Raw genomic sequence first — 27,599 nt, 5'->3', positions numbered from 1 at the left:
TGTCTTAAGACCTGCTGTTTGCACTCCCTCACCCCATCAGAGCCCAGATCCTGCTCTTTGCTCATCCATGCCCAGTTTTCCAGGCTCACAAAGGCTAGAGTTACTCACATTTTGATTTTCAGTTCAGATGACAAATTCTACTGTGTTCCTGGGGTATATTACTAAATCACTTTGTGCCACATTCAGAGTGAGTTGGCCTTTTCAAACACCCTGCGCTCCAAGGAGAGAGCCATTTGTACGAAAGCCTGTGCAGTGTGTATAGACATTTAGTAGGGAGATTAATATTGAAATACTCAGCTATCCAATGAACTTATTAGGATAATGCAATGACTTGTGTCTAGATGTTAGAGTTCACTTAAAGTTCACTGACTATTATGGGACTGATGGTATATAGAATAGCTTAATCTTACCGTGGGAAAACTAAAATCATGTAGGGGAAAATTAGGCAAGACATGGAGGATAAACTTCCATTCCTATGAGAGATACCACGGGACATGCCAAAAAAGGCAGAAAAGGAACCATTTACTTCCAGTGCAGTGAGAAAGGCTATGCTGTTACCAACACACACAGTAGCCATTTGCAATCACGATCTGTTTTGTAGACATTTTGCAAAAGCAGGGAGGGGAAAAAGAGCTGCTTTATGTTTCTTTTTCAGGCCCACAATGCAGAGGGGAAACCAGAGATTCAAAAGACAGCTCTGTTTTGCAGGCTAAAGATTCCTGCTTCGTTTACTGACAGGACCTTTCTATGCATAAGAGGAGACCTCCCACACCTTAAATTGCTGCACTGAATGGATTTACATTCTGCTTTATCCTCTGCATTCCAGCTCCTGCCCTTAGCCTTGTGACTGCGTGCATGCTGCTCCGCCGGCTGCACAACCCAGAGAGCTTGGGTCCTCCCCACCAGCAAAACCCAGAACCAAACCCACAGGCAAAAACGGATCCGCATTTAGATACACCCTTTCCAAGTGCCACTGCTTCCCCAAGCAAAATTAAACTTACAGGAGAAAACATTTGAGAGAAAGTTGCAGCTAATGAAAGCTGCACAAGGTTCTTTGGCTTCACTCATCAGGAGAAGTATAGCTCTAGGCAAGCAGGAGCTTGTTGAGCTTGAAGAAATGTTACCTGCTTAAAGGCAGGTAAAATCTGGCATAAGCTGTTAATCCATCATTCAGGTTTTTACATGCCAAACTTCTGTAAATGTTTTTCTACCACATCCTGTCTCCTCCTTTCCCAGCTGAAAAATAATAATTTTGGAAGGGCATGAATTAGGCCTGTCATTCTTTTTTCTTTTCTTTTTTTTTTTTTTTTTTTTTTATCCTTAAAATACATCATACAAACTCCCTGTCTCTCAGAGGACTTGATCCTGCACTCCTAGTCAGGGAGCAAAATTTGCCATAACTTTAATTTGAAGTGAAACTCTGAGTTTTCTTCCAAGAGAGAAAACACAAGCGTTCCTCCTGCCCATCACATATTCCTGGCCATCAACAGAATGCCACTCGGGTCAGCTACCAGTGACCCAGACAAGGATTTCCAGCAAGAGATCCTGAACATGTTCACCCCAGGCAGCAGCAGGAGGGAAAGGGGAAGGGTTGATAATGATATGAAAAATGGGGCAAGGCCAGATCTGAGTAACCTCAGCCTCAGCAAGGAGAAGTGTTGACAGTCAGCCCACTGCCAAGGCATTATTCTGGATGAACAATCCCTGACAGCGGGTTCCCGCACAGCCGGCAGCATGATGGATCTCTTGTGCTGATGCTCACTTGGGCAGCACTGATGCTGCCTCCTTTGGACCTTCCCATCTCCTCTGCATGTGTGTACAAGCACATTCAGTCTCCTCTGAGTAAGAGGGAAGATGAGTCTTTTTTTACTATAAATAAGAGGGATTTTTTGAAGGGTTTAGAACCCTGTGTTTGCACAGACATTAGTGGCTATGGGGATGGGATCCACTGCTCATCGCTCTAAATCTATTTCAGGGCCAGTCTCACTTTCTAAAGGTGGGATGGATCACTGTCTGATGTTTTCTGCATTGAGACAGGCAACCCAGCAACTCTAGAAACATCTCCATTTGATCTCTCTAGCACTACCTCTGCAGCTGGCTCCATCGCCCTTTGCAGAAGTTGAGTCTTACAGCAGAGGTGCCACACCAAGCCTGGTGACAACCTCCTCCTTCCTGGGCACCCCCACATGCTGGTTACCGTCTGTTCGCAGGTCTAGGCTATTGCAGGCTCCCTGGTTCACAGCTCACCTCTCCAGATGCAGGTAACAGTTGACGCACGTAACACCTGGACTTTGTAACACAATTCTGCTGCGAGCCAGACACCAGAAGAAATATGCAGATCTAACAAAACATCCAAACTCCCCAGTGCACCTGCAAGCCCCAAGTTTCTTTATCGCTCCCTAGCATTCCTTGGTCAGAGTCCTCAAGCGTGCTTGCAGTCTCTCCACCTGCACAGGGCTTTCCCTCAACCCAGCCCTCCCTTCTCTTTGCTTAAGGTCTTCTCTGTCAGACAGCTCATAAGATTAGGTTCCTTTCTGCTCTCATCCTAAGCAGCATCACTAATTTTGCCCAGTTTCCAGGGATGTGATCTGATATTTAGTGCTGCGTTTGCCAAGCAGGCTGGTTTCCCTGGGGGACTCTCCAGCCAGTAGCACTTCCAAGTATCACTGCATCAACCATGTGCAAGTCCTTCTGCTACTATGAGGAGATGAAGACTGCAGAGAAAGTCAAAGACTCCCACATGGAAAACACAGTTGGCAGAGTTGTGTAAAACACACAACCTCTATCTAGATTCTTTGGCTTGTCAAACTATGCTTCTTTTCCATGAGTTTTATTTTCCCCAGAAGCAACAAAGTTATGTATAACACCTTTTACAAGGCATTTGACATTTACCATATCTATGGAAATAGGAGTTGCCTCCCTGATTTCCTGTTTACAGTGTCACCTCTCTGTGGAATGCATAATCTCACAGGGGCTTTGGTCTGTGGCAGAATATTTTTCTTTTAAGATTTGTGCACACAGAAGAGAGCATTGACACATTCTAACTTTAGGTCTTACTTAAGGCCAAGCTCCCTATGGTGTCAATGCAGCCTCTAGAGAGAAATTTGGGATACCTAAGTTAAAAGTCCTAAATTAAGCCACGTGAATACTTCCCAAAGTGTCAAGGACTCAGCGTAAGGAGAGATCCCAGTATGAATGAACCAAGAGGAGTCATTGACCTTAAGACGACCAGGATTTTCATTCACAGATTTAATGACCTTTTGTTAAAGTCAATTCTGGGTTTTTTAAGCCACTTATGAACTTCCTTCAGAGCTTTATGAAGCTGCATGGAATAATTAAGCAAACAAATCTAGTCCCATGCTAAGTTAATTACATGCCTTGTGGTTTCATGTATATTTTCCTCCTTTTCATAGTTACATTTTAATATGTCCCCATATTTCTTTCTGACTTTTCTATATTACTCTCTTTAGTCTTCAGGAAACCCATTACTACTCATGGGACCAAGTAATCAAATAAGTCTTACTGAGTGCAATTAATCTCTTCAGCTAGGAGGTTGGCTCTGAGATGGCTTTCACCTATATATTTTTCAGTTGCTATGGATCAGCAGACCTTCCCGCTAAACTCATGTGTCCGTGTCCCTCTGGACCCTGGGATCTGTAGTACTTCATGCCAGGAAGAGTTTCCAGTGCTCCTGGACAACCATGAATTGACCCCTTACATTTGACCGTGTTGAGGAAGGAGGGAAGGAAGGGCTTATTGCAGTATTTCAATGATACCCTTAATGAGGTAAATGATTTCTCTTCAAGAAGGGCAGATTAATGATAGTCGTATTAAATGTGTGGATTTAAAATGTTAATATTGTAGCAGAATTAGAGCTAAGTGCATTTTTATGCACCTTGGCAGAGTCATCACCCTGGGGACAGGGCTTTCGGTCTGAGCTCAGAAGACCAGTTCTGGGGCCAAAAAATGATCGTGTCATACAGAAACACTAGAAATAAGAGACTTAAGTCTTCCAGACTGTTTGGAGATGTACCTTGACTCTAGTGAAATTTTGACAGTGTCTCGTGGTATTCTTATCAGCAAGTTTGAGAAACAGATTGAAAATAAACTTATGCAAGATGGTAACACAAAGTGTGAAAAACTGTTCTCGGGGAGGCCTTTCTACAAGATTACTCTTGGAAGAGAAGTGTAAGGGTTAGGATATTCTAAAAGCCTGTTACTGGTCTGGTACTTTAAATAACTCATACAATTGACAAGATAATATGCTTATTAAATTTGGAGATGGCATCAAGCTGGAAGTTCTGCAACATGCTGGAAATTCATAAAGATTTTACAGATTGGGGAAATGGCCAAGAAAGGATGAATGTCAGTAAGAACAAATAGAATTTTCTGCAATTAGATCTAAATAATTCATTGCACAAGGGCAGGGTGCAACTGACCGTTAACATACCAGTTCTGCATGCAAGGACCTGAGGTTTATAGTGGATCACAAGTTAAGCATGGGTCAGGAATGTCCATGTTGTTGCAACAAATGCACTCGTGAGACGTAATACCCAGGAGTCTTGTCTCTAGCATGTACACACACACACACAAAATCATTTCCATCCATATCATGCTGGGAAGGCCTCAGCTGGGAGAGTTCATCTTATTTTAGCACTACAGAAAGATGTGGGCCATTGGCGAGAGTCCAGAGGACAGCAGGGATGACCAAAGGTCTTGAAAACAAGGACCACTGAAGTTCGAGGATTGTTTAGTCTGGAGGAGACAGAAACTCTTCAAGTATGTGAGAGCTATAGGGAGGGAAGACACACATTCTTCTCCTTTTCCATTACTAATGGGATGTTCATGAGGTGCAGCAAGGGACATCCTGCATAGGCATTAGGGAAACTTTCCAGTGGCAAGGACAACTGGCCCTAGAAGAATTTGCCTAGGGAAGCTGTGAAGTTCCCATTTATTTGGGGGGGGGGGGGGGGGGGGGGGGCGGGCGTTTCAACCGTTAGCAGACGACTAATCCTCCCCTGGGGCACAGAGATGAACTAGGTGACTCTTGAGGTCCCTTCCAGCCAGTTTTCTGTGCCTCTATATAAGTAAGACAAGAACAAAATGAGCACGGGAAAATATCCTGTAGCAAAATACTATAGACGCAGCTCACATAGCTTTGAAGGCTAAATCAGAAATTAATTGATCTTTCCTGAATTTTAGGCAAAAATTATGCTATTGCTCTCCTAAAGGTGTTACATAGATTTTTCATAGCAGTGTAGTACTTGTAAATTATTCCACTATACTGTTGAAGCAAGTGGGAGGACAGCGGCAATATAGAGCTACTCAGTGGTGTGGATCTAGCCTGGGAATTTTAGTATAAAGGAAAGAATCAACTTCTTCCCCATTTAATTCCACAGAGCAAAACGAGCCCATGCATTTGCAGAGGGGTCACCTGGGTACGAGGCACTCCCAAACTGCCCTCCGTGAGCCCAAAGCACAGCGTATTTTGGCAGGGGGTGGCATCATCTGCTGTGCAGCTTGTTTCCCTGCCTTGGTGGGAAGCCGTGCAGTGCTACGAGGGACCTGCTCACCAGGCAGGGATCTGCCGGGGCAGAGGGACCAGGAAAACCACTGCCCTGGGCCAGCTGCAGCCCTAGCAAAGGAGCTGCAGACAGTGTGGTTTACTGCTGGGATGGAGAATCATTTGCAATCTTTGCTTGGAAGAGTATTTCCTACCACCTGTTGGTGTACGTACCACCGGTATTTGGGCCAGTATCGAGTATTTGAGTACTTAGACAACTATTCAAAATAACTTCACCTGGGAGGCATTTCCAGGCAGAATCAGCAGGAAAACTGGTCAGACAAACAGCAAATTTAGAGATTTACAAGACGTGACCATGAGTAGTTAAGTTCTGAAGATGTAACCTTTTGTCTGTTTCACATGTGAGATATTTAGCTGCACAAAAATTGAATAAAACATGATTTTTTTTTGACTGCACAATCTAACATTCATCTTACTCTGTGGGAAGGATAGGCTTGCAGCCCTTCCTGAGTGGAGCTCATGACAATTAAATTGTCATTAAGATAAATATTAAAGTAACAACTCAGAGGCAAAAGTTAAGCTAGGCGGTTTACAGATGGCAGCACACTGACTAATCATTTTTTGTAATGTTCCCACCACTCCTATTGGACTAAATAACTCTGGAAAGCTCTTATTCATGCAAACTCATGCATTTTACAGAGCTTTCTTGATTTAATGAGATATACATTCTGATAGCCATATAGGAAAACATAACAAAGACAGAAGGAAAGGGAATATAATACAATTACAGGGATATTCTGAAACTGAAAAAAAAGGGGAATAAAAGGGGAATAAAATTAGTCTTCAGAATTACCCACTGCGAAGATGATGCTCATTGTGTAATTGAAAAGCTTGCTGCATTTCAGACATTTAAATTTTATTTTCGTTTCTTTCTGCAGCCAATATTTATAGCCTTCTCTTTCACTTGCAAGAACATCCAGTGGTATTTTGAAAGGATTTAAATAAGCAGTGTGTCCCTGTTAATATCCACTTTGCAATCAGTTTGACTCAGTTTTCTGGGAGTTATTTTTTCTCAGGGATGGCAAATGAAAACTTCTGCCAGACTGAGATGGGATCTGTCAGATGGGAGTAAACAAAGCATCACGTTGACAAGCCAAATGCACTTACCCGTATTTTAATAAATTTTCAGTTCAAGTCATATCGATATACAAGGGGAAGGGCGGAATTGTTTTAGGCGCATTTTGCATTTCTTAGCTGTGGACCTACAGTCATGTTTTGATGTTGTTCTTCCCTATTCTGCTACTGAAGGCTACATGCAGAAAATAAACATGCCTTCTTTTTTTTTCATTCATTTCATTCATTCATTTCATTTGTTTTTTTCATTCAGGGTGTTAGTTCCCTGAATACGCACCAGGCATCACCAGAAAATTAGAGAAGTGCAACCAGCTTCCCTGGAGAGCGGACCTCTGAAACCTGAACATATTTTTTTTTTATTTTTATTTTTTTTGCATCTGGGGAGTACCTACCAGTCCACACTGGGTTTTTTTTACATCTTCTGGAAATCAGACCTCTGGAGAGCATTCAGGGTGCTCCAGATTACTCAGTGTTTGTGAGCACATGGGTCTAGGTGACTGGCCAAGGTCATGGGCAAAGCTACAGTTAAAAAACAGACCTCTGTGCCCATTGCCCTCATCAATCACTGCCTGATGGAAAGCAATACTGAGATAATGCAACTACTGTCTGAAGCTCACTCATTATACCCTTAGAGGACTGGATGTGCTAACCCAGACCTTTCCACAACCCATTTGCATCCCTGCATCGGGGCCAAGTGCCCATTTCAGAGACGTGCATGATAAATGGCAGTGATAGATCACATTTCATTTCAGCATCAGGTCAGGTATTGTACAATAGGCAAGTTAAATAACATCAAGCTATCATAATTGTTATAGGAAGGTTGTTCTGTTTTGGAAATACGGTAAAACATTTGCAGCATTCTAGGGAGGGTTCATTCCATTGAGTTTTACCACATAGAACTGGATAAATAATTTAAACAAACATTTTGAACAGTTTTGCAAAATGCACTTAATGAATTATTCAATGAGCTCTATTTGATCATCCTTAGACACAATACTGCTGTCAACAGCAATGCAGAACTTTCTAAGTAGGTCTTAAATATTCATTTTTCCCCATTTGAGAAATAATGTGTACTCTGTCCTGTCACCCGTGTTAGCATGTCTTAGAGAGAAATAGTTTCACAAGTTGTCATCTCTCCCTGTATTTGTGTTAAACTTTAAATTTAAGATTAGATTATCTCTTACATATATTTTTTTAAAGATAAGTGTAAGAAAATGTTTGCTGTGCCAGTTAAAACCATGTCTACAATGTAAAAGTGAGTGCATCTCTGGATTCGAATAGTTACATAAAAACACAAGAGAAACAATGGAGAAGGAATGGCATCCCTGGAATGCAGTCCAGATGTATATGGGCTGGGTAAGGCTAGATAAAGTTTTAGAATAAACTCTGCAGTAATAATCACTAAAGACAAAGGTCTCTAAAGCTCTAATTGCTGATGTAATCCTTGGGTCTTAAGGCGAGCTGTCTGAAATTCAGATCAGAAATGAGTGCTATGTGATTTTGTTGACAGGTAGTGAAAAAAATTGTGGTTATTGAAAGGGGAAGCATGAAAATGAATATTCCCAAAATTCTGCTTTAGGGGTGAGAAGCTGCTAGAAAGGAAACAAAGTTCCCGCTGGGCTCCTCAGGGATCAGGATTGCTCCAGATTTACATTCAATGTCTGTCTGATGAAGGCAGGTTGACGCAGTATCCAGCAGCAAGGACAGAAATGAGAATAAAGACATAAAGTGGAGAAAAACTATGGCCCTACACTTTACCGTTCACTACAATCTGTTTTTCTTTACCTGTATGATAAAGCTCACAACCAAGGTATTTCCTCTCAACCCATTGCTGATAGGGGCAAGGCAGAAAGAGAGGGAAAATACCTGAATGTGCCAGCTCTGATTTTCTGGGTCTTGGGCTGGTTTCATGCTGGATCTGGTTTTTGCTGACTTTGCAACAGCACAAGAGCTCCACTGGGGTGGATCAACTTGAAAAAACAACGCACCACCACTGACAGAAGTGGTGGCACATGTTAATGCAGGGCCTTCCCATTAAAGCCAGAATGTGCACCGACCCAGCCAACAGCCCCGGAGTCACGGCATCTGTAAGCATGAAGGGTCTCTAGTTCTGTTGCAATAAAATCATGGTATTCTACAACCTTGTAAATTTGGGTAAAATCAGACCTAACACACAACCTCCAAACACCTCCGGAAACAACTGACATTCATTTAACATCACACTGCTGGCCCTGACTGCATCATATCCCATTTTCAGTATTTCCTCTCCCCACAACATCCCATGAATATCAGATGGAGAGATCTGCTGGATATTTGGCTTCTACCTGCTGCTCGAAAGCCAGAAAGGAACTAGAGCAGGCAACAGAAATCTGACTCAGAGTCATGTAAGGAGAACACGCTTCCTCACAGGAGGGCAAACAATGACGATAGCCTTGAAGAGACATTCTAGTAACTGGAGATCTTTGGAGAAAAAAGTGTATATATACAAATCCAAATTATACATGGAACAACGGGGATGTTAACTATTACAGAAAGGACAAACTCATTCATGTGAGGGCCCATATGCACTTCTTCAAAAAAAAAACCCAAACTTGTCTTTTTCTGGCTTGAATCTTTCTGACACCTGTTAGCGTTTCTTTCTTAAGAAGGATCTCCTCTAAACACAACCAAGTTAAAAAAGAAGAAAAACTTTGCAGCTTTTAACAAAAACTCTCAAGCCTGTATGTGATGTGGGTTTTTTTAAGATGGGGTGAAACTTTAAAGCTTCTGAAAGGAAGTTAGTTTAACCTCAGCATCAGAAAGGTTTGTTTGCAAGTTAATGTGCTGGTATTATTTGAATTGCAAGATCACTATAGCTCCTACAGTCTAATGACTTAAAAGAGCTGGAGGATGCCTGACCCCTGAAAGCCTTTCTTCTCCATCTCAGCTGGGTTTTTTTCAAAGTCATCCAAGACTACTGTAGAGCCAGGAAAGGACCCCAAATCTCCCACATCACCTTTGTCTTGCTACCAGCTGAAACATCATGCCCGGTGTTGTAACGCTCGCTGGATGTAACAAACACTGAGTCTGCAGCAGGCAGAGAAACTGAAGATCCCCCCTATGCAATGCTGCCCATGTTTTTTCCTAGCTGGGTACGCAGCTTCTCATTTTTTTTTTTATTTTTGCACCTTAACAGAATCTGGATTAACAGCATCCAGACCATGTAAAGGCCACCAGATGCCCAGACCGTTTGCAGGAGTTTTTTGTTGCCTTTTTTAGGGAGCAAGCGCACGATTCACTCTGTTCATTTCCAGTGTGTGTTAACTCTAGATTTAAATACATGTGTCTAGAAGGTAAAGGCTGGAATGCTTTTCCAGAGCTCTCACATTAACAATCTTGCTATAAAACTCATAGGGGTGATTATTTATTAATTTTAAACTCAATCCTTTAGCAATGAATACAAAGTTGACTGGTGCAGATGTAGCAGTTATTTGTTAGTGCTTCAACAGTTCACTAGTTAATCCAGTGAGGATTTCTTTTTCCCCTAGAAATAATGACCTTTCTTGCTACTTTTACATATGTTTCTTTTTACTGTACATGATCCTCAATTCTTCATCCATACAGAGACGTGTCAGACAAACCCTTGCTGTTGGGAGACGTTGGCTACATTGTGGAGGGATTGTACTAATTAAGTTTGTGTGCATGAGTGAACATACGTAGAAGCTACATGTTACACTAAGTGTCCCCTTAATATTTTCATTGGAATGCTCTGCAGCAGCTCATTACCCTGTTCAAAGACAAAATGTGTAACTTAACAATTTACTCGTAACGGGTATGCTCGACATCCCCCTCCACTTAACCCTGAATCACAGGAACCACAGTCTAAGGTAAGAGGGCAATTCAGTCCTGGTCCTCAACAAGTCTTAATAGGGTTTTTTTGCAGCCAGCACTGCCAAGTGTGGTCAAATGCATACCTGGGCAGCGGTTTGGAAGTGCAGTTGGCTGCCTGCAAAGCACTAAGTTGGGATCACTGAACTTTTTTTAATTTTTTGAATGCTGCAGAAAGAACCCAGGGGACAAGAAAAAAATAAGTGGGGGAGAGGGAGAAAGTTAAAAGGCATCTGTGGAATAAACTTCAGGACCATCTGGGCAAATCCTGTCGGATGGGGTTGGTAGTGAGATGTGGAAGCACTCTCACTTGACTGAGGAAGGACCCAGGGATTTGGCCCTGTTAGATTACATTTCCAGGAAAGATTTTAAAGCAAGCATTAAACTAGAGAAGTCAGGAAACGTAACATCTGGTACAGGACTAGGGAGTATTTTAAAGAAATGGAATGTCAAAATAAATGTCTTTGTATCTCTATCTTCCTTAAGCATAAACTACTGAAAAGCTCTGTCTTAAAAGCTCACACAGCACAAGTTACAGCTCGGTAAATTTAAAAGTCTGCTGCTTTTGCTGTCTTTATACACTATCAGTCCAACTCCAGCTGATTCTGGACTGAGATTAGATACAGTCCTGCTTTCCATCTGTGCTGATAAAATGAGAGAAAATGAAATGATTTCTGCAGTCTTGTAAATCCGTTTCACTTGCTGTTTATCAAGAGCCGGCGAAGGCAATGACAGAGGTAAAATCCCCAAGGTCACTCCAGCACACGCTCTGCCTCTTTCTCCTGAAGGACTTCTGTTGCTCTCTCCTGAATTAGCTCATGTGGAAAAATGAAAAAAAGGAATACAGACATGTCCAATGTTCCAAAAGAAAATAACAAGACTGTGTCAAATTGCTTTATGCTCCCTTCTGTAAAAACATGCATGTTCAAACAGGCTCTGCAAAAGTATTTGCCTTGCTCACTCTGAACAATGGGGAAGAAGCTCCTGTGTGCAAGGGGAAACATCGCTTGGATTTGGATCACATACTTCTCTTTTAAAGCAGGAGGAATTCGGGGAGAGGGGGTGGTTAAGATCCTGCAGGATTTTGTGAGGGATCACACCTATTGTTTACAAGCAAACTAGATCTCCTGATGAGAACTACTACATGGGACCTGGATCCACCAGAGTACATGCCCTGTGACATACCTCTATGACAGTTACTGTAATCTTTCTGCAAAGCACATTGCTTTCCCGGTATCCTAACCTCCACAGAAACTGGACAATTCAGGATACTGGGATGCAGTTATCCAAACCTCTACTGCTACAGACTCCCATCTATTTAAAACTCTGTTTCATATTCCATGAGATTTGTTTTCAGTTCCCGGTGACAACAAACTTTCTTGTGAAGTCTATCTGGGTCAAGTTTTCAATCTGTTTTTATGAACAAAATTTACTTGGGAATGGTGTGATGTGATGAATGTGAGCTTAAGAATCTGTAAATAAAAGCCAATTCATTCTTCATTATCGATATGGATTCAGTTTTGCTTGCAAGTGGTACTAAAAGCTGAATCATACTGAATCTTCAAGCTATATGTACAGAAAAAAAGCAAGTTTGCAGAAACTTGGCACTAAAGTGCTTAAATCTTCAGAGTTTGTGAAGTCGGAGAGGCAAAGCCAGAGCTGGAGCTTTGTAGTCTCTCAAGCCAATCAATACAAAAGATAAGCACAGAAGACACGCACAGATAAATGCAAAAGAGAAATGGAGGTACCCAGGCCATCAGCTTTGAAAACACAGCTGTATAGTACGATGGATTTCGATTGCTTCCTTGGTCACATGCCTTTGTTAAAGCAGATGCCTTCAGGGTCAGGAATGTAGTCAATAAATAGGTTGAAAAGCGTGAACTTCTACTGTAACAGCCTGCAGGGTTTTCTGGCCAGCCAGCACCACCGTTAAATAAGCAAAACGCTGCAGGCAACAGGTTTTGCCGTCTTGACCACCAGAAAAGTTGTGGCAGCAGCAGCTTTCCCTGCTTGCCGGAGCTCTGCGGTGTTTGCTTGCTCCCAGCCTGGCGGAGAGGAAGCACACACATTTCCTAACTTGGCCCCCAAAGCAAGCTCATACCTGTGGCTTGGCCAGCAGAAGAGGACCATGAGGGTGATAGCTGGTAGCTGGAGAAATCAACTCTGCTTGATGTTCTCTGTACATTGACACAAAAGGTTTGAACAGGGCGAGGACAACGATAAGGATAATAGGACAGCTCCCTCTATGTGTGGTTGAAGACCATCCCAGAGAAACGCGAAGTGATCCATATGCAGGCAGATAAATAGCAGCTGCAAACTCTGCAGACACCATCACAGATGGAGGTTAGCAACCTACGGGTGTCTCTTTCAGTTCTGCAAGAAGAAAAAAAAACAACAAAAAACCAACCACCCTGTAAACCGGAGGAATCACAGTGAAAAAAGAGAAAATAAACACCAAGGATGGAAACATAATTATAAAAGTATGTTGCACACATTCACAGCAGTGAAGCTTTCTCATCTGTTAAAGAACACAAAGGAAATGTTCACTTCAGAAAACCACATGGGAAATGCCAACAAAGGCTGGTATAACACCACGTCCTTCCTTTATTTGCAGTAGCATAAAGACCTTTTTAATCAGACATTCTAATCTTGCTTAGCATTTAATAGGACAGTGTGCTGGGATATCCACTCTGCTATTTACTATTTAATTAATTTGACAGAAGTCCAAAAATACTGAAGGCAAAACAGTGTATCAATATTTACTGTACTGATTCACTGGAATTAAAATACTGTAAAAACATAACTGTGCACAGACACCGTTTGTCTTGGCCAATAAAATCTTTTGAAGGTTCATGTTCAAAACACACATTTGGAGTAAAATTATCACTGAAAGGTATTGATGAAGCTGTTATGTTCCTCGTTTTGTCTGACACCACAAAATATTTTGAACAATTTCATTAACTATGGGATGCTAATGATCAAGACAAGGTTAGAAAAACAAAGTCTAACATTGATAACTAAATAAATATTGCCACTAACACACTGGAATTTGGAATTCCCATTGGCCAAAGCTGGATATTTCATTAGGAGCATGAAGGGAAAGGTGGAAACGCAACACTGATCTTTAATATAGCACAATCTTCCCAAATTATTTCTGTGCAGTCCCTTCTCTCCTTTAAATGAGTAGAAAAATATTAGACCTGGTGAGTGAGAGACCACTACCAGGGTCTCGCAAAACGCAAGCAACGTGTCTAAGCGATAGGGGATTGGATCTGGAGGATGCAGGCAATCTGAGGAAACTGTTGAGGATCTGCATGCAAAATGCTTTTGCTTAGCAAGCCGCTGAAAAACTCCTCCTTTAATCCAAGTTTTTTGTCAAGAGCACTTCAGTCTGAATTTCATTCTCAAGCAAGTATTACTCATTAACTGCATAACCAGAGTTCTGTATTGACAGCCTGTCCCCAAACTGAAATGCCTGAGTAAAAAAAAAAAAAAAAAAAGCCAAACAAGTGAATGCAGTATAATATTATAGTGCATTATACTGGCTCCATTAAAAGCCTGGGGAAGGGAGGGTGTGCTTTAAGGAAACAAGTTTGGTTTAGGAGTGACCCTTACAGAAAAGATTATTGGAAGAATCTGTCGAGAAAGTCCTTAACTAAAGTTTTTATGTACATGAATGGCCATGATCCTTCTCTAGTATGGTGTAAGTCCATCCAGTCCCCAATGTATTAGTGAAAGCATGACACCACAGTGTTGCTCTTTCTCTACCTTTTCCATGTGCTCACTGGTCCAAAGTGACACACACAGTCCCAGCACTTGAGCAGAGAAGCCTCCTGCATGAGTTGGAAGGTGTCCTTAACCAGGATGGCCAAAACTCAGAGCAGCCTGTGAGAAAAATCAACTTAACTCAAGATGGGGTGTTGCCGCAGCACTATCCAAACCAGGCTGCTGCAACAAGGCTTTTACCATCCCATCCCAGGTTAACTTCAATAAGTAGTTCCTGCACCTTGCCCCAGCACAGTAATCAGCCCCCCACAAGGTTTCAAAAGTTCATCTACTGTCTGGGCTGTTTCTTCACCCTCTTCAGGCTCATCCACCCTGCTTCTTGCCTCTCCTACATCTGGAGCCTTCCTTCTCCAGGCTCCTCTTCCAGCCAGCCTCTCCTCATCCAAGCCCCCTTCTTCTTCCAGGGCCTCTCCTTGTCTCTCCTACACCCAGGGCATGCTCTCTGCTTCTTCTGGGTCTCTCTTCATCTAGCACTCCCCTTCTATACCCCTTAGAGCTATTTAACTACTTAGCAGGACCCAGCCACAGCTGCACATTATCCACGTCAGCCAACCCACCGCCCCTGAAGACAGCCCACAGCTGTATATTATCAATGTTAATTAACCTGCCTTCATTCCTCTACAATTCCTCTACAGAGTGTCACTGGTGAGTGCTAGAAGAGAAGTCCATGAGCTTGAGAAGCAAATGTGTGAAGAAAGAAGCTGATGAGCACAGGGGTATATCACTGCTAATCCACCTTCCTTAGGCGGGCAGGTAACAGGGCTACACCTCAGATGTGTTTCCTTTAAAAAACAAACAAACAAAAAAAAAAAAGATAAGAAAGATATATGGTATCTCTAAAAAAAAAAGATGACAAGGTTTCTGCTTGCCCACAGCAGGGGTGAGCCATCAGACATGGGTCCACACATCTGGGATGGCCTGGTTTTGACTGTCAGTCTCTGCCTTTGTGGCGAGTGCACATCAATGTTTTGCTTGGTTCGTGTCAGTAAATTTGGGCAGTTAGGCAGGATCTAAATCAGGTCAAGGGAGCTACAGTTCCCCACTGCCCTGGCTGGAAACCAGGATCTCCAGACAGGCAGCTGTGGAGAGCAGGAGAGAGCGCTTGTTTAGCACATTCCTGAAGGGCACTGACTATCTACAGCCATTTTCAAGTGGTTCTCCTCAAGTCGACCCAGGAATGTACTGATGGGCTCCACAGGTAGGGCCAGCCTCGCCGAGAGGATGCAGGACCTCCAGTACACTGCAGGGAATGTAGCGTGACCCTCCAGTCCCCTGGGGAACTGCAAGGAGCACTGGTCTGCAGCAGGAAGCATTGCAGACCACTGCTCCCCTGCAAATAATTTGTTATTATCTCCTAAATTAAACACACTTAATTGCTTAGCCCCCTTCTATGTGGTGTCAGGAATAAATCTTGTGCAATCATATGAAATAAAAGGAGGTGACAGAGGAAGAGAGGGATGCCGGAGTGCCATCCAGAAACCAGCGTTCACGCCAGCTGGGGAGGTTGTGCCTTTGGTCTTCCAGAGCCCCTGGCCTGAGCTGAAGCAAGCAGCACTTCACTCTTGTGCCCGATCACTGAGTCTGAGGGAGGAAATAGGTTGGTTGAGAAACTGCTTTTCACAGAAGAGCCAACATCCTCCAGGATGGAGCACTTAGAAAAAACTTTGCATGAATTAGCAAGCAAATGCAAGGCTGGAACAAGTAAAGAAGGACAAAACTTGTCAGTTTGTCATTCATGCAATGATCCTGTCAAATGTGAAATTTACTGAATCAGTGAGTTTTGGCTTTGTTTTTGGAAGAGAGGAAGGAAGAGCGATACTTTACTTTGTGCTGCTTTTGTATTTTTCCTAACTGGAGAAGCAACCCTGTTACTTACGATCATTTTTCGTCTTTAGAACATGATGTGGCAATTTTAGGTTCCTCTATGAGTGCCACACTGATGTGCAGCACCTGAACATCCCGGCTGGCTATTTGCTTCACTAATGGGGAGAATAGATAAAGTCAATGCTCGTTACATATTCAGAACAACACCGATGCCAGTTTCAATTCTTCATGAATTTAAAACCTGGCTGGAATACAAATCAAATCATAACCCTATCTTTTGTGAAACAGTCCACATTTTTTGCCATCAATCTCCACCCTGTTCCAGTTCTGGGTCTCTTACAAAAAACTTGATTCCAAAAAGTCCATTAGAGTCTCAAGATCTAGTATTATGAAAGGATAAAGAACAGCTCAATTTACCAAAAATGCTCTAAAAAAAGACTAGTCCATCTTCTGATTCCTTGAGAAGGGAAAACTAAATCCACCCTGATTACATACACATATGTTACTACAAGAAACACTGAAAAACTCATGACGGGTTGGTCTAGGTGCCAGTCATCTTATAGCATGACGAGGAAAATGCAGATAGTTAAGAGCATAAGTTATTTCATTTATGGTGGTGGAATGAGGACCTAAATCAAGAACTGGAGCTCTACAGCGCATAGGAAATGGCACCTTGATTGTCACCCAACAAAGCACCTTTGTTTGAGGGTTAGATCTCACGGGCAGGGCTCAGAAATGAGTCCAAGTTTTCAGATTTAAAACTGACACAGAAAAGCACATAGTTTCTGATCTGTGAAGTCAGACGGAGGAGCTGTTATCTGAAATAGTGCACAGCGTCTGAATAATCTGCCAGACTTAACACATTCTGCCTCAGGAGTCCAGGTGGGAAACTTTACTATAAGGAACAAAATGAAATGCAAAAATACCTGCTAATAGTTCAACTAGTGCGTCATCAGCACTCCACAAATAAAGCCGTTAAACTACACATATCTCCACCAGCATAACTGTTATGCCAGCTGGAAAAAGTCTGTAAGGATAGGTTTAGGGAAATAAGGCATCCATCACCTGTCCTAATTAGGGGCAGATCAAAGGGTGAAATTATTTTTCTCCATTGAACAAAGCATGAGACTAGAGTGGGTCACTGGCTGTAGAGTTATAGAAGAAATACCTGAGCCTTTGCTGGGTGCAGTACACTTACACAAAGACCATCTTACGCAGGAGGAGCAACTGACATCCAGGCACTGATCTGGAATAGATAAGGAAGCAATTCGGGGAGAAAAACACATCCCATCTCCCCAGGAGAACGTTGTTCCAAGATCAGAAGGATCCAAGTTCTCTCCTCTTTAGACACTCTAAAGCTTTTCTGGCAGATTGTCTCTCTCGCTGGCTGTGCCAGGTTCAACCACTTATCACAAGCTGGAGGGGGATGTTTCCCCACATTTATATTTGGCATGAGAATTTTCAGCTCGAAATGATGGAGCTGTTACAGAGGTAGTGCTTATGAGAGCAACATCCTCCCAGATGGCCTCATAAAAGAGGGAGAGGATGAGCTTGTCTCACTGACTTGGAATTGCCAAGTCGGCAGAGCTAAAGATCAAGTTTTGAAAAGAAAAGGTCACGTTGCATCATATAAGTGCCGCCCTCCCCGGGACAATAGGCAGCCTTAATCCAGCATCACTCAAATCAACAAGAGTTTTTCCGATGACTTGAACAGCAGCAAGATCAAACTTTGAGGACACCATCTAAAGCCAGGGGACATAATAGGAATCTTTCTAATCACTGGGTTGGGCTTTACATCAGTCCCTAAATGACTAAGACATGGATCTATGCCTGGAGAGAATAAATCTTAAAAGGAATGAAAGCATGGTGTTGCCGGTAGATGATTTTACTTTAGTTTAATTTCAGATTTCCTAGGTACACAAGCAGTGATGTTCTTCCGCAAAGACTTTGAAAGCAATCAACAACCGGGTGAAATTTTGGCTTGCACAGATGCCTCTTTGCAAAGATTTATAGATACCAAAGCCAGCCCAAAAACTGCCAGTAGCCAGCAGCAGAACATCGTACTAAACCACACAGGGTTTCCTGGTAGGACTAATACTAATAACCTGCCACACAGCAGACAGACAGAAGCCGAGCTCCTGGCAGAGTGAGCATTGATGCTGGGAAACCAGCACGTATCTTCTGCTGGGGCAGCTGGGCAGGATGGGCAACGCACGGTGTGGAGTGCTGCCTCCCAGCCGGCTGCTAGGACAAACCAGGTACCTCTCGCTGCTGCAGCAGCTCTTGTCAGGCTGATGCTGAGCAGCCCCTTGCACTACACAGCTGCATAAATCTTTGCTTTTAGTGACAAGGTTGTGGTAGTTTTTGCCAAACTTAAAAAAAACCCCAACATCCAGACAACCTCCTCCCTCTCTCCTTGCTTCCCTTCCCAGCTGAAAAGCAAGATCCATTGGTATGTGATAAGGGTTCAGCTTCCTGTCAGTTAAAAATCGCCACTTGGGAATCAAACCCAGAGAAATCTCATATAAAAATAAGACTCTTCTTTTAACTGATGCTGGTTAACCCATTGGAACATCTCGCTTGGGCCCAGTGAGTATCAGAAGACTTGTAATACGCATTCCTCTGGCAACCTGCAAATATCTGAGTTGGGAAAGGTCTAGGATGAAGTTGGGAAAAAACCCCGCAACAATGCATTGATGATGGACCCAGATGCACAGAAATGTATTTTCAGAAGTGAAGCTGGTCTTCCAGCCAGGGCTAGATTTCAACCTTCAGCTGTTTCATACAGTCCTTGTGGCAAAATGCTGGTCCACGAAATTCAGCCTAATTTTCTCTTGGGCAAAGATCCCCTGAAATCACAGCCCTTGTGGCTGACATTTCATCTTGTAGTGGGGTATTTCAAACCACAAGGATGCCAATTTCACATGTTACTAGATTTATATGCATTTACTACTAAGTGTCTCTGATGAAAGATTTATAGCTTGATTTTGTGGGGTTTATTCTGGTGAATTTGTTGGAAATATCTTAATAAATAGGGCATTCATTGAAATATCCTCTATGAGCTATAAACTACTTCAAAACTGAAGATGGCTGTTGTCAAAGAAAGATATTTCTCAACTGTACTTTATACACAGAAGTTACTTCTTCTACTTGCATAGGAGCCTCCCTACACTGAGACAGATGCAACATGACTAATAGGTTTATCATGACTAATAAGTTCACCCCAGTTACAGCACATCAGTCAAATCAAGTATTGCTTTTCACCAGACATGACACATCATGATGTGTAAGGCTGGGAATTTTGAAAGATAATGGTAGTGATAGACTGCACCCTGATGCAACATTTCAAAATGCAATTTTAACTATCTCCAGGGTAACCATGTGGAATTTCTGCTGGGAAGCCTTGGGCCAGGATCTCTGCTGACTCCCCTGAGTAAGCATCAAGTGTTCATAAGGATATTGATCTGCAGTGTCCATGTCATCTTGTTACACATGGGATGTTTTTAGAAGGTCAGCTTGGTCTCCAAGATTATTGGGATTAAGGTTGAGATGGAATCATGCCTTAGGTAAAATGCTCACGAAGATCAAACCTTTGAATGGCTTTTAAATAGGATTAAGAGGTGAATAAAACAGGAAAGAGCAAAAGTAAGCACTCAGCAAGGAGGTCAGTCAGTATGGGTCTGGATCAGGGAGTTCCTCAGTGGCTGTCCCAGCAAGGCAGGCCAGTGAGCACTGATAACTGAGGGTACCTGCCTGGTGTCATGAGGGGTGGGTACATCTAGCTGGATTTTACAGCAATACTTCAACTACTGCCATAAAAAGGGGATTTGGAAGAAATATTAAAAAAAAAAAAAAAAAAAAAACAAAACACAAAAAAACCCAACCAAAAAACAAACAACAACCAAACAACAACCAACCAAAAAACCACGACTCAGGGGTCTGGTAACTTTCTGCCATAGCCATGACTCCATTCCCCTACTTCTCTCATCTCCCACCCCAAAATCTGTCATCCCAGGTACAGAAATAACACCTTCTCATTAACTATTCCAGCCCAAGCAATGGGAATTGCCTTTGAGTTTCAACACAGGGCTCTGCAAAGCAGCTGTAGAATGAGGATCTAAAGCTTTAACCTGAGAGCATCAATATCCCTTAACTTCAGGACTCCCAAGCTTTATGTGAAAACCTCAGCTCTTTGGCATTTCTAGATACTAAACCCCAAACCACAGCACTTTCACTGGCACCAGCAGGCAGTCACTGGTTTGCTGCTAATTGCAACCCGGAGGTGTCCATGAAGATCACTCTAGCTTGTGGTATTCATGAAATGTGCAGAGTGAGAAATATGTAGGCTGAAGGGAACATTTTCTTCTGACCTTTGAAAATTCAAATGGTGATGTGGTGGTCGCACTGATGGTCAATTTGGTTTGGGGATTCTTTCTTCAGTATTTCTGCTGCTTGATGCCGTAAGGCTAACTGGAGTAGCAGTCAATGGCAAAAAACCCTCCTAAGCTGCAGTTAAGTACAACATAATAAGGGCATCAATTAACTTAACGGCAAGCATTTATAATTAACTATGAAAATCAGTAGCATTCAGTGGTGCATAACAGCAAAGGGAAGACAGTCTTCCAGACCATTATTTGACCACAAGGTCATAATCTCACAGCAATTTCTTAAGTGTCCTGACAGAGAAAACATACATTTTCAGTAGAGCTTTTCATTTGGGTGCTACTGCACTCATAATATCAGAAAAGGAATTACCTTTTCATGTAACTCTCTATAGATGTGGCTCTGCTTTCTAAACCTTTATTGAAGCAGCAGAAGGGAAGTTACATACTGCACACTGCGACTGCTAGCTGATATTACTACACAGTCTGGATATAAATATGCACTCTATTCTGATATTTACCAAGAGGAGTAGAAAAATTATCTACTGATGCGTGTATTTATAAACCCTCTCATGATCTTAGAAAGGGGGTCGAGGGAGAAATCTTGATAGGAAGAAGAGATTTATGGATAGCTATGTTTCACCCTGGATAAGAACTTGCAAGATGATGAGGTAGCAGAAAAGGCAATTCTGTTTTCCTTCAGCGGAGCCCTTGCAGGCATGAGGCAGAGAAAAACCAGGCTGTTTGTGCGTGACTCTGATGTGGCCTCACATGGCCAAGAGGCCAGTCCACGAATGATGGAGGCTGGTGGACTTTCGGTGTCCAGCCCAGGCTGTCAGCTCTGGGTACCTAATGAAGAGAAAAACAACAACAAGCCAGAGGGTGTTCAACCGAGAGCAGCAAGAGTATTACAAGGTGAGAAAAACTGAACTATAGGGAGAGTTTATAACGAAAATGAAATATTGCTCTAGGCCAAGCCTATGCCCAGGGAAAAGCTTTGGACATATAGAGTCACAGTGATTTATATTAACACAGGTTTAACTTCTGATGTCCTTATTCACTTTGCACAGAACATTTTGGTTCTTGGATGGTTATGTGGAAGTCAAAGGGAATGTTTTGCCTCTTATCAGAGCAGAATCTTAACAGATTATCAGCAGAAGGAAGTCAGTTTGGGTTTCGAAGTACAAAATGCCAGTAGCAGAGAGTTCTGCAGAAATTAAGAGGAAAAAAAAATCACGCAAAATGTCAGTTAAGGTCCCAAACACTGGGATTTATCTAAGGCCTAAAACTGAGGAATGCTGTTCTCCTGCCAAAAGGTTCACTGCCCTGAGTGAGAGCTGGTCGTGCTAAAGGCTGAGCAAGGTATCCCACTTAGACCTAATTTGTGTAACACAAGTGTCAACCCAGCAGCAGAAACAGCTAAACACCACGGTAATGACAAAAGCAAGAAAAAGCCACAGCAGAACAGAAGAGAATACCAAAGTGAGAGGGAAGATGAGGTCTGCAGCATGCACAGATATTTATAGTTCCCCCTCCAACCCTTAGCAGATTGTTTGTTATGGAGCTAACAGGTCAATAGACTGTGTATAACAATAGCTTATCTCTGTAGCCTCTGCAGTCTACTGCTGAGCTTCTGATCAAACACTGCTCACACTTACAGTGCCTAATAACCATTTCAGAGCTCATTTCTAAACCCGCACAGAACATTTTACAAATGGAAGCATACCATAGCATGCCATTGCAGAAGGTGTCTCAGTTGCTCTGAGAAAAGGTCCACCACGAAGGAAACAAGTGCAGCACAACATCTAAATAGCCCAGACAAGCAGTAACAGCCAGAAAAATGCATAAAATTCCACTTGCAGCAGCTGCCAAAAAAATAAAATAAATAAGAGCAGAATTACTTCACCCACTAAATCCATCAACCCCTAAGAGATCCATTAACAAAACTACTCTCAACCCCCCAAGGGTCCCACTCCCCGGGATGTTACATGCTGTGGCCAGAATTGCCCTACCCAGCGGACGGCAGCGTGCAGAGGTGCCTCCCCTCGCTCATTCTGCAGGAACAGACTCTCTCCACAATGATTTTTTTTTTCCCTCCCTGTATTCTGGCCAAACGTCCTGCACGCTGTGTCTTTTCTGCACACCTTATCAGAAGGGGGACAGCCGCGGTGGTGTCATCCCTCCCTTGACGCTCGCACCCAGGGCTTGCAAGCCACCGGGAGGTTGAGCACAAGGTGTCAGACCTGGCGGGGCAGCTGTGCTGGCAGCCTGCTCTGCTCCGCTTGGCTGGCAGGAGAGAAAAGCTCCATCAGTTTGTAGCCCATTTACAGGAATTATACGGGCTATACCCCCCTGGGAGATAGGAGCATTAGAAGTACCTGTGAAATGAGTCCCATGCTGCCTGGTGGGACTGGTGTAGGGCTTGCTGTGAACATGTTTTTCCACAATTCTGGGACATTTTGGGGTAGGATAACCCGTAATGAGCTGATGCTGACAGACAAGGTGCCAGGCACTGTTGCGCCCGGGCAAAGTCCCCGTCCTTTGCTACTCTGAAGGACAGTGCCCTGTGTGACCCCTCCAGCCCAATGTAACACCACCACATAATGAATTTCCTTAAACCTATGCCATGTGGTGGTCTCCAGTTTAAGGAGAATACCTTCTTGTTGCGCGCGTGACCTCCTGATGTTAATCAAAAGACACTGCATTACATGGGGAAAATAGTTATGAGCCTGCCTCTTCACATTTTTCATTATGTTCCATATAAGAATGGTTGATTCCTGGTTGATATCATATTTCCACTAGGTATCTAGAGACAGATACATAAATCAAAGCAATGTTTCCCATGGAACAGGCAAATCAAACCAGCAATTATTTTCTCATTTCATTTTTAACCACTGAACTCTTGTTTTATCTCCAGATAATGACGAATATGGTTCTGACAGCAGAGGTCCACATGCTCCTGCTTTACTCATTCAGCACAGAGCACAAATAAGTTACTTGTTAATATATGAACTGTCATGTAAGAAGCCACAATTATGCATGATTTACCCCTACAAGCTATGTAAATCTGTGGTGTGTATATATGATAACAAATGAGTGTTACTTGATGGGAAAACACAGGTGCCAAGAACTAGGACTCTCTGTACTGCGATGTCAGATATGGCATCAGTGTTAACACCTCCACTAACCCTTACCTTCAGGTAGACGCATTTCCAAAGGCTTATCAAGCATCCTCTATCGCTCCGCTCTGTCAATGTGCTGGCAGCGAGCCAGACCAGATCCCGACCATGCAGCATTTTTTAGTGGGAAGGTATGAGAGCAGAGAAAGCACATACCTCCTTCCGCAGACAAAAATGCACGCCACATACAGCCTCCCTGCTCTCAGTTTTATATGGTCAAAATGTGGACCCATGCCTGTTCTTGCCATAGCAAGTATTAGATGGTGGTGACAAGCCCTAAAGGGTTTGCACCGTTTGCTTGCTCGTGGGAGCAGCGGGCTCGTGAGTCTGGCTGGAGACAGCCATCGGCAGGGATGGTGGGAAACGGAGCACGTAATGAGACATCTCAACCAACACATTGCCTGATGAAGCTGTTGGCAAAGCTTTGGGTTGCTGTTTCACCCATGGAGGGCATCCGCATGGATATCAGATAAAGGTACACAAAGGGAATGATTATTTTTTCTTAACAGTTCTGTCCTCCTCTAAGCAAGCATCAGGCCATTTACTTGCTCTGTCCATAATCCTGAAAACTTTTATTTTGGTGCATGTAAGCGTGACTGCACACTCTGAGTGACACAAGGAACGCAGGACTTCACCACATGCAGACCTTTGTGAAGGTACGTCATTACAAGAACCGAGAGCAGAAGCACAACACAGAAAGGTTTCAGGCACACCCACTCACCTCCCATTTCAGCTCCCATCCTGACATACAATTCAGTATGATTTGTGTAAAACTAGGTAATTCCTAAAATCTTCCAGCATACAAATAGTTCATTATACCCGACAGCACTTTCCTCTTGTTCATCTTCAGCAGAAATGATCATCGGACTGACCTTGGCCACCGATTCCGTCTTTGGCTAAGCAGGCGGGGGGTGCTGGGGTGGGGTAGTGTGCGTCTGCCGTATCCACTTCCATTTCAGCCCAAAGTGCCGAGTGTCCAGGCACATTTTCAGCATCAGCCCTGCAGCCCTGGGAGAAGCCAGGCTGATGTCTCCAGCAGCGTCCCTCCTGCCTGTGCCCAGCCTGCTTTCTGTCTCACCGTGCCTGTGCAAGACCCCACAGGTGAGTCTGGACTATGGACAGGGCCAGATGGCAAAATCGTACTCCTCATTCCAGGGAATAAACATACAAACCCACCGGCTTCAGGACACCACCTGAACACCTTCAAAGAAAAATTAAAGGTTACAGGAGAGCACAATTTTTAACGTTTTAGATCCTTGATGAAACAGCTATTAAAAGGAGAGGTTTGTACTATTTGGCTCTGATTTATTCATGTTATAAATCATAGTGTAGACCACCCTGTAATTAAGTGCTTGTGAACCCTGTGTGTAACACCTTGAAAACAAGCAAGTTGGTAGGTAACAGAAGCAGTTTGCTTCTTTAGATAAAAATGTAGACGCTTGAAACACAAGCTGGAGCAGTCCAAGGGTCAGAGTGAAAAAACTGCTTTTGCTCACAGGTTTTGAATTCTTCTTCATGCCATTCTGTTAGTTATGGTATTGGATAACATCTTTGGTGTTTTCTTAGCCCCCAGTGGACAGTAACACACAAACCCAAGCTCCACACACAATTGGAATAATCTTGGAAACAAAGGGCTCCATTGAGTCACCGTTAACATGTGTCAATAGGAGCGGGCAGAGCGCCACTTTGGACAGGGGATGCGTTTTGATTTGTGTCCTTGATTCTCACCCACACAAAGAAAAAACGACCACTTCATTTTTCCTGCTCCTTGCTACGATGCTTCGCGCTGTAAAGGCTAAAAAAATTGACTAATTTCTTTCCTTTGAAAGGAAAAAAATGCTTCTAATTTGTACTCTGGGAGAAGAAACTGGTGGGCAGCATGAGCTGACTAGGCTGACAGTGCAAAGGTACAGCAAAGAACTGGATATAATTGTGCCAGACACATCACGTTCATTATAAGGTGCTGTTCTCGGGGCTTCCTACCTTCTGAAAACTTTAATTGTCTAAAAATGACTTAGTGTGTATCCAGGTAATACCCTGACAGGTCCAGTACCTTTCTCAGGGATTTCTGTCTTGTCAGTCACCATAACAGGCAGACACCATTGCATGCCACCACTCAGTTTGATCTTCTTCTCTCCCCCTCTCACCCTGCGTGACCAGGTGTGCAGGGCTGCTGAAGCAGGTTTCCCTCTGACTGCTCCTGGTGCACTTCCTTGGCACTTGATTTACAGATGAAAGCTGAATATATATGGCCACATCCACACAAAGGAAGAGCAGATCTTTTGCTTTCTTTCTGCTGTAATACTTTTGCAGGGCAATCACTTGTCAATCACGCTCCATTCCTGTTCATGTCCCTGAGGTGCAGTTTTGATACAGGGAAACACAATGTACTTTGCTCTGTACCCTGGGGAATAAATAGCACGTGCACCAAGGAACTATCTCTTCATCTCTGTATTCATATTGCCTCCACTTCCAGTTTCAGAATTGCTCTCAAATTCTTTGAGATGTTTCTTCCTGCAGTACATGCTTAGTTATTACCAGCATCTTAGATTTACAGATTTGCAATTAAACTCAAAAAAAGAACAGAGTTTCAAAGACCTCTATGTTTCTACATTGCATTATCTACTTGGGTTTTTTTAAACACTGAAGACCCAGATCTCAGTGACCTGCCTGGAGCTTCTGAAAACTTCAGAGGAGAGGACTGTCAACCCTTCCATAACGTGTGCCTGAGCTGTCTAACCAAATGGGCTGAGGAGCTCTGAACGCTCCAGGCTGCAGAAACCAGGGCACCGAGGCCCAGGTAAACCCTTCCCAAAGTGGCTTCAGGGAGTCCCTCAAGAGGTTAACCCATATATGCTGTACATTGGCTCTTCCACTGCATGTCCCTTAAACAGAGGCTGGCTGAAGGAGTTTTCTTCAGCTGGTTGGGGAACAGTCCTAACAAGACAGCTGCGTTTGACATGCAGCTCCCACTCATGCCCATGGTGAACGTGCATGGGGAAAGCCTTTGTTCTTCAAGAACCAAGTGGGAGTGAGGTGGTACTTTACTCCTGGAGACAGAAAAAATAGGAAGAGCATAGCAATGCACAACTGTCATTGCAATGACCTGGTTATGAACAACAGCCAGGTCCTCTAAAAGCAGCACCCCCGAAATGGGGAGACCTGCTATCTATCTCCCCCCAAAAAAGGCAGCAAAGGCCATTTGTTTCAAAGACTGCGGTCCACAGGGACTGTGAAGCCAGCAGCACAGAGCAGTATGGCATCATCACCCGAAAAAAGAAACAGCTGTCGGAGGCACAGCTAGCACTTAAGCCCAGTGGGCCAGAAAAAAAGAGACCTAAAAGATGTCCAAAGTCCTGACCTCCTTTCTGAACTGATGAAGATGTTTTTCTTTTTGTTTTTCACGGCAGGGTGGAAATGTGGTAGAAAACTCACTGGGGTTATTGCCTCTTCCTTGCCTGTTTTTCCTCTCAAGCCTGGATTAATGTTTTTGTTTGGAGCGCTTGTTAACAAGCTGAGGTTTTCATCTTAGTAGGTCTGCTAATAGCACAGGACGTTCCCCTGGATTTGTGATTTCAATGCAGGGTTTTCTTTAGAGAGTGAGGAATTTTTTTATTAGAACCAGCCAGCCTACAGAACTGAACTGTACCTAAAAATAGAAGGGATTACTTTTTTTCAGATGTTAAAAATAGAGATGTATAGAAATGGTCATGTGTAGGCTGCTTTTTACAAGAAAGCAGAGGTGCTCTGAATGGAAACATTTGCTATCTGCCATCTAGCCGAGAAATGCAGCATTTACAGTGCCATGAGCTGCTGCTTGTGAAGAACAAAGAAGAATATAGTAACCCTGGATGGGCTGAAAATTGAAGTGATACCATGCTAAAAAGCACATATGTTTCCAGG

The sequence above is a fragment of the Falco punctatus genome (assembly GCF_963210335.1).
Source record: "Falco punctatus genome assembly, chromosome: 4".
Lineage (NCBI taxonomy): Eukaryota > Metazoa > Chordata > Aves > Falconiformes > Falconidae > Falco > Falco punctatus.
The sequence above is the reverse complement of the archived record's forward strand: the minus strand, read 5'-3'. Positions refer to the sequence as shown.